Source organism: Penaeus monodon, chromosome 30 (assembly GCF_015228065.2).
Source record: "Penaeus monodon isolate SGIC_2016 chromosome 30, NSTDA_Pmon_1, whole genome shotgun sequence".
NCBI lineage: Eukaryota > Metazoa > Arthropoda > Malacostraca > Decapoda > Penaeidae > Penaeus > Penaeus monodon.
In genome coordinates this window covers 19,651,512-19,652,074 of record NC_051415.1, presented here as the reverse complement: position 1 = coordinate 19,652,074, position 563 = coordinate 19,651,512, and positions in this window count along the sequence as shown.

The following is a 563-nucleotide window of genomic DNA, read 5'->3' as shown; positions in this document are numbered from 1 at the left end:
GCCCCCCACGACAACATTGGGATTGGGGAGTTGTGGTGCTCTCAAAAAGGAGTTAAGAAAAACAACACTAAAATCTACATGATGAATAATGGATTTTATGAAGAACTTTATTCAAGATGAGATGAAGGATGAATGGATTGGTTGTCAAATTCTCTCTTTGGTAAGAATTTTTTTTGTGGTTCACATTTTTTAAGCTTCTTTTTTTTTAACATATACATGCTTTTGAACCACATTATTGCTTTTTCTTGGACCTCATAATACATGCTCTAAAAATATATTTTTTGCATGCTTTGCTTTTATAGGTCTTATCTGGTCCATCTATTTTTTCAAATATATGTCAACGATACAAACAATTAATGTATATACAATGGTGTATACAGTAATAATAGTATATATCAAATGGACATATTTGTGAAACAATAGCATACCTTACTAACAGGAATCCCTTCTACAAACTGACTATAATTCTTGTAAAGTAACTCTAAAAAAATCACATTCCTTGTTATATATGAACAAAACACTGGCTTCATGACTCGAGTGAATGAGCAACACAAGTGGATATC